Source organism: Protopterus annectens, chromosome 4.part0, assembly GCF_019279795.1.
Source record: "Protopterus annectens isolate FY-2018-M chromosome 4.part0, PAN1.0, whole genome shotgun sequence".
NCBI classification, from domain to species: Eukaryota; Metazoa; Chordata; order Ceratodontiformes; family Protopteridae; genus Protopterus; species Protopterus annectens.
The window spans coordinates 1804402324-1804414458 of NC_056733.1; positions in this window are offsets into that span (position 1 = coordinate 1804402324).

Below are 12135 nucleotides of genomic sequence, written 5' to 3' on the forward strand. Positions count from 1 at the left end.
CATGAGTGACCGGTGTTCCACACCTAAAGTCAACTCCTTGTTGGTCCAATCCGACCATAAGCTAATCACCCTTGAAATCCATATTCTGCCCCCACCCCCCATTAAGGAAACCATGGTAAAATAATTCTCCAAAGCCAACGTCACGCTTCTTAAGAAAAAAGTGATGAACTTCATGACACCCATGCAGATGGACAATACAGTTGCAACTGCTGAATCGTACACAAATGCACTCTATAAGCACTTACACAAGTGCATGGATTATGCTATCCCAAACAGAACTAAGACGCTATCCTCCAAAAGAAAGCCAATCTGGTGTTCCCCTGCCATAAACAAACTGTACAACAGAAGGAAGAAACTGTTGCAAAAGAGAGTAAAATCCCATGAGTGGAGGAGCTCCCTGGTCAGCCTCAGTAAGAAGCTGAAATCCCTTATATGATCCTCCAAAGCTACCTATGAAAACAAAATTGCCACTAATTCTAAGGACAACCACAAAGCATTCTATAGCTATGTCAAGGATCCTGATGGCAACACACAGATCTGCTCTGAGTTACAACACAATGGTCCCAGGAATTACAGAACAAACTGATACTGCCAACATCCTGGCAGATAGGTTCAGTGCTAACTTTATCCCCCCCACCCCCTAAAGGGCCCATATCTATACAGAAAGAATGTAGAGTCCCTGTAATCACAACTATGCAGGTAAAAGTTGCACTCTATAAAGCCAAAAACACAGCATCCATGGGACCGGACATTATCCCAGGCTGCGTTTTAAATTAACTTCAGAACAAACTGGCTCCCCACTTAAGCACCATGTTCAGTAATAGCCTCACATCAGGCTTTGTGCCCACTGCATGGCACACAGCAACAGTTATCCCACTCCACAAAGTGGGAGCCACCATTCATCCCAGGAACTTTTGACCTATTAGCCTGACAAGCCTGGTCTGCAAGGCCATGGAGCGTATCATCATTGAACTCATAAACAAAGACATTGGTAACCTCCAAACTCTGGATCCCATCCAGTTCCGGTTTGTGAAAGGCAGATCATGCCTCCTGAACTTGATCAACATCTTCAAGGATGTCACCAAAGCTGTAGATGAGGGTAAGATGGTTCACACAGCCTATCTTGACCTCGCCAAGGCTTTCAACACCATCCCCCATTCTGGAATTTTAGCTAAACTCACTAAACTAGGTATAAATCCCTACGTCACAAGATGGGTTGCCAACTGGCTCACTGACAGAACCCACACTGTGAAAGTTGCACACTCCAAATATGACCTCAAACCAGTGACAAATGGAGTACCACAGGGTTCCGTCCTGGGACCTCTCCTGTTTGGAATCTACTTCTCTGAAGTACAGGCTAACACAGAATGTCTCTGGCTAACAAAGTTCGCAGATGACTGCAAACTAGGAGCCATAGTCAAGTCCCCAAATGATGTGGACATCTTACAGAAGGGCCTCGCTGAGACAGATGCCTGGTGTCAGAGCCATGTCCTCAAGCTCAATGCCAAAAAGTGCAGTGTCATCCCCTTTGGTAAAAACTTTGTACCGATGAACTACCACATAGGCAACAATCTACTTAACACTGAATGTGTGATAAGAAACCTTGGGACCCAGGTGGACAGTAGTCTCTCCTATGATAGTCACATCGCTACAGTAGACAGGAGGTCCTTCTACGTGGCACACCTCATCATAAAAGGGTTCTCATCCAGGAAAAAAAGGTCATTGTTCCCCTCTACTCGACACTCATTAGACCCATTATAGAGTACAATGCCCCTTTTGGAATGTACCTCACAAGACATCTGCAGCAGCTGGAAAGGCCACAGAAGTACCTCACAAAGAGGATTACTGGCCTCAAACAAATGCCCTACACTGACCGCCTCAAAAAACTCTAGCTTTACTCCGTAGCATATCGCCTACTCCGAGCTGATCTCTGCCTTACATATAAAGCTATGTCAAACCTAGAGCTGTTGGACATGCTACACCTAAAGAAATCCCAATCCCTCCGAGCTACATGCTCTAGGGACCTAAACCTTGTCACCACAATAAACAGGACATACTGGAGGGATAGATTCCTGTCCCGGAGACTTCCCATACTCTGGAACAGGCTACCCATCTATGTCAAGCAAAGTTCTTCATTAGCACTCTTCAAGAAAAATCTTGATGAGTGGATGGGAAATAGGAAATACACCCCAGGGATCACTTCTGTGTCTCTGCTCGACAGTGACACAGGAAAATACCTTTCTTGGGTGGCATAAGCCAGGGAACCTTGTTGGCTAGGGTTGCGTAGGCCCTTGGGCCGATAACCTAGTATGTACCTATTAACCTATGAACCTCTATGTGTATATATATATATATATATATATATATATATATATATATATATGTGTGTGTGTGTTCGTGTATATATATAAGCTGTAGTAAGTTGTAAGTAAGTTGTAAGCATGTTTAAAAGTGTTTGTTTGGCATTATAGTAGCGGTTAAACACAGTTAAAAAAAACTTTGTAACGTATAACCTTTGCGTGCAAAACAGCCACATCCACTAACTACACCGATATATTCATGTCAGTGACATAACATCTTACTATGTGCTGACATAACATTACATTCTCTGTTGACTGTACTCTCCAGCACATATAGGTTTATATGGGTGTTTCGAATGTTAATTATACAGACAATTACTACCTATATATGCAAGCTGTGGTTAAGGTATACTTTTGCACATGATAAACATCCCTGCCTTTATCTGGATTGTAACCTCGAATGCACAGATACTATGTGGATGCTGTAACCATTACACTGTTGACATTAACATTGCTTCTGCCTATTTCCTATTTAGATGATTTCAATGTGTAAGCTAGGCTAAGCAAAGGGCGGATGCCCCCAAACTCACTGAGCTTCACGTACTCTTGAAATAACAACATATAACAAATGTACTGTGAGACAATACATTACATTCCTAACTACATTAGGCATAGCCCCTCACTGGCACACTTCAAGGGAAACCTTGTTGTGTGAATGGGTAATAGACTATACACCCCTGGGATCATGTGTCCCAGAACTATACAGCCAGGGGGTGGGTGAGCCTGTCCAGTTTGATAGTTGCAAGACCTGTTCGGGAAACTGAATGGTGTTGAATTGCCACATTAACATGCCCTCTTTAGATCACTAAATGCCCCAATCACCCTCCACAACCCCAGTCTTCAACAGCTTCCAGCAACTCTGCCTGGAATTGCTTCATTGGCTATGCTTGACAGTGGCTCAGTTACTTCATCAATGATGTGGGGAAGGCCAACACACTGTAGCTATGCTTCTAATTGCCCTTGGGCAGATAGGTAGTAGGCTATCTGTGCACCTCTAATGTGCAGGCCATCACAGCCATAATATGTGAATAAATAAACCTTCAGATCTCAATATACAGTGAGAAATCACCATGTAGTCAGGAAACAGTTGAGTACAGCGAGAACATACAGAACACTGATACTTAGTCACTCCAAAAGCCTATCTTGGAAGCTAGAAGACTTGTATAAGTTTAAGGCTTTCTACTGCTTACCAGTAGGTTACCTACAGGGGAGATGAAAAACAAGCACAGATGGGGAACATACATGCAATGATACCATACCGGCCTATGTGTCAGCCTTAGGCTTTGGAATACCGACCAAGGCTATTGGCGCCCCCATGGTGCCTTATTTAGGAGAGTCTTGAAGGTGATTACCAGCTCTGTAAACAGCACAATAGCAGATTCATTGAGGAGTATGCTACTCAACACTAGGGGTTGTGATCACAACATGCATGCACTCACAGCACTCTTCAGGATGGACAACATCTACATCTGTGCATTAACTGAAATCTGTCTTAGGGATACTGAGAGCACGCCAGCACTACCAAACTACAACCCATACCACACATTTCAGCCACAGAACATGGACTGACAGACATGGAGGAGCTGTATCCATATTCATCAGGGATACCTACACCTCCAGGTTAGTGGGACAGCATGATACCTCTGTGATCATCCATGTGCAGCTAACATCAGTCACAACTGCAATGTGGAATGTGGCCTGCTATGGATCACCTTCCATGACCCAGAACCTCCACTCCACCTATCTAGAGACAGTGGAGAACATGACAGTCCTAATGCACACCCTGGCATTGGTCGATGTCAACTACCATACCATTAACTGGGTAACATACTCCGGTACTCACTTTCAGGCCCAGCGCTTCCTGGAATGTATCACATCATATGCCCTGTATCAGGTGGTAACCTCCCTAATGTGGGGTGGAAACTACTAGATGTGGTCATCACCAAAATGGGCAACAGGTGCACCACAGCGGAGGTTAACCGATCACTGGTTAGATCTGACCATTCACTGTTTTCACACCCTAGCATCTCCCCCACCCATGGATACCACAGTGTATACCTTTCCTACAGCTAAATTTACACTACTAGTGACAGGGTTGGGGGGTTTCTCAGCCCCCACACTAAGGGGAAACACTGCTCAAGATACAGACAGATTTATGAATGCAGTCTATAAGCATCTACACGGATGTGTGTATCATGCCATCACTGGTAAACCAAGACTCACTCCTCCTAGACAAGGACCAGTCTGGTGGACCTCTGCAATAAAAAGGCTATAATACAGAAGTAGGTCAGTGTTCCAGACACACAGCAAATCCCACGAAGGGCAGACATCCATGACCACTATTAGTATGATAAGTAGGTCCCTCATGACATCATCCAAGGCTAACATCAGCAGGAGAATAAGCAAGGATTTGAAAGATAACCTCAGAGCCTTCTTTGGCTATGTCAAGGATCTACGTGGTGACACACAGATTTGCACTGTGCCGGTGAAATATAGCACAAAATATGCTGACCCTATTGATATCGCCAACATCTTTGCAGATACATTCGGTGCATACTTCACCCCCTAAAGAGCCCAGAACACTTCCCGAAATGTACAGTATCCCAACCATCAGAGACACACAGGTGGAAATGGCCCTCTCTAACATCAGAACACAGCATCGATGAAGGCAGATGTTGACCCAGACTGCATCTTGCAAACTGTACAAGACAACCTGCCCCCCACCTAATTAAGCATTCCTACCTCAGCCTCTCCATAGGCTACATGCCCATGCAATGGCACCTGGTAACAGTTATTCCACTCCATCAAGGTGGAATCACAACTGACCATGGTAACTACCACCCCATAAGCCTGACTAGCCTGGTCTGCAATGGTATGGTTCGCATCCTCATGGCACTCATTAACAATGACATTGGTAAACTCTGAACACGTGACCCAACCCAGGTCAGCTTGGTTGAGTGCAGTTCATGCCTACTGAACCTGTTTGACATCTTACATACAGTCACCAAGACATTAGATGATGGGGGAGGTGGTTCACACATACTACCTGGACCTCACCAAGGCTTTTGACACCATGCCCCACTCAGGTATTATTGATAATCACACCAGCTTGTACATTCACCCATACATCACAGATTGTGTTGCCAGCGGGCTTACACACAGAACCCATGTGGTACGACTAGCGGTCTCCAGGTCCAACTCTTGAACAGTCACGACTGGTGTCCCACAGGACTCAGTCCTGGGAGCCCTACTGTTTGGCATATACGTCTCAGAGGTACAGGCAAACACAGGTGGACTATAGCAGACCATGTTTGGCAATGACTGCAAACTGGGAGCCATGATTGATAGTCCAGCTGACACAGACATCCCTCAAGGGGCCTCACAGAGAACGTCACAGGGTGTCAACAACATGGCCTCCAGCCAAGTGCCACTAACTGCATGGTCATTCCATTGTGGAATTGGCATCCACATATTAACACATAAGTGGCAGCCACTTTAATACAGATGAGGTAATGGGGTATCTGGGGACTAAGGTAGATAGTGATTTCCCCTTTCACAATCATATCTCCACTGTAGTTAGGACATCCTTTTATGTAGGCCATCTGATTACTAAAGGATTCCCATCTAGGCATACTGGGGTTATAGTGCCCCTTTACTCATCACTCATCAGTCCCATCATAGGGTATAATAACCCATGTGGGATATACCTCGGAGGACACATCCAACAGCTGGAGGGTCCACAAATGTACCTCACCAAGGGGAATACTGGCCTCCAACATATAGCCTATGCAGCCAGATTGAATAAACTCCTGCTTTACTCAGTGGTATCTCTTTTACCCAGAGATGATCTCTGCTGGCCAACACAGCCATGTCAAACTCAGGCTAGATGGATATGCTCCACCTATGGGAATCCATGTCACAGTGAGCCACACACTGTAGTGAGCTGCACCTTGCCACAACAATAACTGGAAGATGCTGGAGGGACAGACTCCTGTCACAGACACTCCCCATACTTTGGAACAACATCCCTAACTACATTATACAGAGCCCCTCACTAACACTCTGCAAGAGAAACCTTGAAAGGTGGATGGGGAACAGTAGATGCACTACAGGAGTCCCGCCATTGGCTCTGCTCCACAGAAGGACAGTTAATGAACCAACGGGGTGGCAAAAGCTGACACATTTTGGCTGGCCTTATGAATGGACTCTGGCAGTTGACCAAGTACCTACCTATGAATATATACATACAGTATCTGCATATGCTGATAGCTTAATTTACTGTTCAGGTGTTGACTTACCTTGTGCCAATGGCTGTTGTGTGTGCAATAGTTCAGTGCTGCCTATGTTGGATGCACACAGTAGACTGCCTATACATGACAATTTATAGGTAGTCTTGTGTGTGTGCCATCCATTTTTACTGTGTGCAGGTAGAGAAAGGTATCAGTCCCTAGGTGCCTACACTCAGTGTGTGTGTGCTAGGCATACTGGGCATGCCTCTGTCTACCTACTGGGGATGGCTCAGGGTGCTCATGGTCTGAGTACATCTGTGCCTGTGGGGCCCTTGGCAATGGTGGTGGGCTGTGAGGGCCTTCACCATTCTGTCCCTGCTGCAGCTGTTTCCACAGGACCATATTGTGTAGTATGGCACACACTATGAAGATGTGGGCACATGTGCCTGGAGAGTACTGCAAGGCTCCACCAGATATGTCCAAGCAACGGAACTGTGATTTCAGCATCCCAAACACACACTCTATGATGATTCTGGTTTGTGCGTGTGCCTCATTATGGCATTCCTGCATGGGTGTGTGTGCATTTCTGATGGGAGTCATCATCCACAGTTCCAGTGCATAGCCAGCATCCCCCACCAGGTGGCCATTTGGGATGTTGCTCCTGGAAAATAATGAATACAGCTGTGAGGCATGCAAGATGTGGGAGTCATGATAGCTTCCAGGGCTGCCAGCACACACATCCATGATAATGCCCTGGGCATTGCACACGACCTGTCAGTTGATGGAGGGATATCCCTTGAGGTTTATGTAGCTCCTACCCTGCTTGCTGGTGACTTGATGTGTATGTGCATGCAGTCTATTGCACCCAGTACCTTTGGGTATTCTGCCACATGGTGGAAGAGATGCATATTGCTTGCCAACTCCTCCTACATTCGGTGGAAGTATATGTGCTCATTGGCATGTGGTAACATGGCATCCAGGAACTGGTGTAGTACCCTGGATGCTGATGCCTGTGCGATCCCCACGATATCCCCAGTTGGTCTTTGAAAGGTACCTGTAGCTAGTATTCTCAGGCTTACACATACCTTTGTATCCACTGGGATGGGTTCCCCTCTGTTTGTTCTGGCTCTGAGGCGTGGCCGGCAAAGCTCCACAAGTTGCTGTAGGGTGTCCCTGTCCACCCTGTAACACTCTACTATCTCCAGGTCATGTAGCCCCTGGTATGTTACTCTGGGTCTGAACACTCTCCTCCTCCTCTGGTGCCTGCGGTGGTAGTGTGCATCATCCTTCACACCACCTTCAGTCTCCAACACATGCTGGTGGATCAAAGCTATGCAGCCCATAACATGTACATAATAAAAGTTCCCCGTCTGTATACACCACTGGTGCAGAGTGTATGGGAATACACAAATGTGTGTGAGGTGCTTTCACACTTTATAGTATTGTGCTATGGATGCTGCTGATGTAACTGGGTGTGTATGAGTTATTCCAGCTGCTGCATGTCTTATTTATGGGTTTTGCAATGAGTACTGCAAGTGTGGGGCCTTTACTGAGGAGATCTACTTGCTTGCCTTGATTAATCTGTTGCCCTTTAATTCACTTTTACACCTGGATCCCCTCCCATTATCAGGCATGCATCCACCTGCCGTCTTTCTTGTTTTGTACTTTCCCTACCCAGTCATGGCAAAATGTGTCTTGTAACTGATATACTGCATATTGGCTTTGTTCTGCTTTGACACTTTGCTGTTTTCTTTGCAGTACAGCCCCTCCCCTTCCCTGTTCTGCAGGTAGCTGCTTGCAGCCTTGTTAGCTGTTGTCAGTGGCCCACTGTAGGCTCCTAGGTGTTAATTAGTCATTTGTACTCCAATTTCACTGCTGCAGCATTTCCTTATTTCTTTCCTATATCCTTCCTGTTTCAGCTGTAGTGAGTGCCGCGCATACCCGTTTACCAGGTTTATGTACATTTTCATCTCCGTTCACATGCATACTCGGTTACCTTGTGTACTCTCAGCTAAGCATAGCTATGGGCAATTCGACACACCCCTATCCTGCAGCTTTGCCTAGCTAGTGGCAGACCAGTTTAGCGATGCTCCAATGTGCTTACAGCAATGGTGACACACCCCTCTCTTGATGTCATCTTTATCTCAAGGGCTCACCTCGGTGTTATAACACTATGCTGTGAGGTGCATCCTTACACCAGCAGGGAATCTGCGATTCACTATTGCTCCTCTCATTTGCATGGCATTGCCTACTAATTCCTAGCTACTGCGCATAACACTGTCACTGCCCATTAGCAACCCTTGCGCCGTGAGTATGGTGTAGCATGCCTGCCATTGACTATTATGGGGAAATCATGATATGTGTTTCATTGCAGTTTTATTCTATATTTTTATATATTCCTTGCGATCCCCTTTGCGCACCGCTGCCCTGCTTGTCTACGTCGCGATAATGCGACTATACATATTAAATGTTAATTTTATATTTTGTACATTTTTTTATGCCAGATTCTATATATTTAGCCATTGGCATATATTAACAATATAATACATGTGTTTGGTTGACTGTCACGGCTCCGATTTTATGTTTGCAAAAATGCAAACCGTTTTCTACAGTTTACAATTTCTGCGTGCTTACACTACACCTGCACCACTGAATCACTACATACCTTCATTTTCATGCTACACTGCTGCACATGGGGTAATTAGCATACAAGGCTCGGGAGTTGTGCGGGCGTAGCATACGCAGGTAGTGCACATGGGAACAGCTCATACCTGAATCCCTCAACAGCCATCTTTGATGTTAGAACGCTGATGCTACGCCTACACCTGGCGCAAGCTTCATGAATCCCGGGGAATGTTTGGCTAAAGCGTTAGTGAAATCCCTTCTTTTAATAGCCAGTTGGTGTTCATAAATCTTCCTATATAGGATTCTAGTTTAGAGTTTGGTGCAAGACCACACTATGCAGAGGTTAGCGGTCCTAAGGGAACATACCCCTGTCACGATTGTAAGCAATGTAGATTTATTAATTCTTCACAAAGTGTTTATTTTAAACACATAAAACTATACATAGTAAAAAGAGATTTAGCTGTAAGAGCACTGGAATAGTTTACTTAGCTTCTTGTACAGATTGTGAAAGTTATTATATAGGGAAAACTACTAGAGCCCTATATAATAGGATTTATGAACACCGGCTGGCTATTAAGAGAAGGTATTTCACTAACACTTTAGCCAAACATGCTCATGATTGTATTAATTTTAGAAAATTTATTTTTTTTGTTTTGCATTTTGTAGACCCAGGGCCCTATGTAGCTGTCTCTAACACTGCCTTTGAGATCAAGGAATAAAAATGGCAAGTGTTTCTCAGTGCAGATTACACCCCAGGATTAAATGGGACTAAAAGTATTAAGTGTTTGCTGAAAAATATGGTTATTTATTGAATTATACATGGTGCTGCGGTAGCGTTGTTGCCTCACAGTAAGACGTTGTCCTGTTCGATTCTCAGCTAAAGCGTCTTCTGTGTGGAGACATGTGTGAATGGGCGTACCTTCTTTGAAGGTTGTGCATCAGAGCTGGCAACTCGGTACTTAAAAATCTACTGCCAATCATTAGCAGACCGGAGTTCCGCTGTGGCGACCCCTAACTGAGAAAAGCCGAAAGATACAACAACAACAACATAGTTTTACACTTGATCAACTGTTTTATTGGAATGTTTTACAGATTCTTCTAGTTTTATGTTCTTATTCAAATACTTAATTGGCTGTGATTGTTCATTGGTCAGTCAGTTAACAGACTTTTTGTATATAAGTGTGGTATTATACTTTATTGTCATCTGTTCTAAGGAAGTTCATGTTAAGAAATGAATGAAAGCGCTAAACATACTTTTGGCTACAGTGGTCTTTGTAGCTATCCAGCACTTTTTTATTTTATGTAGTGAACACTCTAGCTTGGCTGGGTATTTTTTGCAGTATGAACAGAAAAGAGAGAGGATGAGGAAGGACATGGGCAACAGAGTGAAGAGGCCAGGTACTCTGGATGTTTAAGGTATTAGACAGTGAATACTCAAACTTGATTGGATCTTTCTTGCAGTTTAACAGAATGATTTGTCTCTGTGATCTTTTTACCCTTTAGTTTGGATTTTCATTTTCAGAACAACTCCTATACACATCCATGACTGAGTCATGTTCACCAATGTCATGTGTGTGTCCATGGCTTTTCGCAGGATTTCCTTCATCAGAAAAAATATTTCTTTATAAGATGAGATTATTTATGTTTTTATAATTAATAATGATACTTTATCAACAGTTTATTTGCTGCACAATGACATTTTATATCAGTTTTCTAACAGATTACTTAGTTTACAGAATGCAAATTTGGTAATTTCAGGATGAAGAAACTTTGTTGTTTTTATTTGCCAAACACTGGCCCTAAAAAGCCTGCTTTTCTTTAAACAAGACTTTAAAGATTATTCTGATCATGTTAGTTTATTATTATTTTCAAGAAGAAATAGGCTAAGATATGAAAAAAATAACTGAGTTACACAGTGATGTAAGTGCATAAAGGCACACCCAGAGTAGTACACTGTGGCTCAACTGTGGCCACATATGCATTAGAAGGGATGTTGAGTGATGGGTTTTGAAAAAATCAGTTAATTTGCTGGTCAAAACATAGCAGGTTGTGCAGTGACTGGCACTGCACCAAGGCAGGTCTTTTGACTGTCTGGGCAAAGTAGCATGCATTTCGCCTGCTTACAACACCATGTACTCATGTAAAGTGATGCATCTCTGTGATCATAGCTAATTACAGCTAAGAACCCAGGTAAGTACTAAGCAGTGAAGTACCTACTATGATTTTAACATAAATGGGAGAGAAATGCATTTTTAGAACAGGCAGAAAGGGGGAAGAACAGGTAGGGAAACAGAGAAAGGCAAGGGAAAAAAAGACTGATATGGAGGTAGGAGAATATGGACAAACATCTATATATCTGCTGTCTATAGATAGATATATATATCCATCTCCAACCCCTTTTTCCCATTTTTGCACATGGGGTTGGAGTGTCACTTCAACAGTCACAATCATCTAGAGCCAGGGTTTACACCAATGGGTGGTTAGCCCTGCCACAGGAATTCTTCCACACCACACACTTACACTCACATCTATGGCCAGTTAAAGTGCCCAATCTACCTACTGCATGTCTTTGGAATGTGGGATGAAACCCACAAGAATACAGGGAGGACATGCAAACTCCACACTGAAGGCACCCCAGATGAGAACTGAACTAGGAAACCTTCTGCTGTGTGGTGATAATGCTATCCGTTGTGCCACCGTGCTGCACTACACACACACACACACACACACACACACACACACACACACACACACACACACACACACACACACACACATATATATATATATATATATATATATATATATATATATATATATATGTATATATACATATACACAAGTGCCCATTTAGGAAAGATGAAGGTCATATAGATGTCAGCAGGAGCCAAATAAAAACATGCAAATTCTGATAAGAAAGG